The following is a 602-nucleotide window of genomic DNA, read 5'->3' as shown; positions in this document are numbered from 1 at the left end:
GAGCCGGGCCCAGCCCCCGTCGGAGGGGGCTGCCGGGAAGCGTGGCGGAGACTCGAGCGGCCCGGGGAGGCGGGACGGGAGGTGGCCGCGCTGGCAACCGGGTCTGCACACCGGCCGCGCTCCGGGGGTGGAGGCCGGCCGTCCGGAGTGGGAGCGCGTCACAGTCGCCGTCCGAAGGAGGACGTCTGGCGGAGCCCTCGACTTCCTCGGTGTTTGTTTTCAGAACAAGCCTTCCTTCCTGGAGCCTTCCTCCTGGAAACGAGGACCGCAACGAGGAGTTCGGAAATATGATGAGAGTCACGGGCCTCCCTTGGGATCCAAAAAAAAATGCACTTACCCACCAACGTAGCACACGGTTTCAGGAAGTTGAGGCTTAGAATCTTTTTTCTGGGCCCGGTGGCTCAGCCTGTCGTCCCAGCGCTCTGGGAGGCCGAGGCGGGGGTGGGGGCTGCCTGAGCCCGCGGGTTTGAGACCAGCCCGGGCAACTTGGCGAGGCCTGTCTCTACCATAAATAAATAAAAATTAGTCGGGCGTGGTGGTGTGTGCTTGTAGTTCGGGCTGCTTGGAAGGCTGAGGCGGAAGGATCGCCAGAGCCCAGCGGG

This window comes from Carlito syrichta, unplaced genomic scaffold (genome assembly GCF_000164805.1).
Source record: "Carlito syrichta isolate Samal-C Ts95f unplaced genomic scaffold, Tarsius_syrichta-2.0.1 Scaffold315403, whole genome shotgun sequence".
NCBI lineage: Eukaryota > Metazoa > Chordata > Mammalia > Primates > Tarsiidae > Carlito > Carlito syrichta.
The sequence above is the reverse complement of the archived record's forward strand: the minus strand, read 5'-3'. Positions refer to the sequence as shown.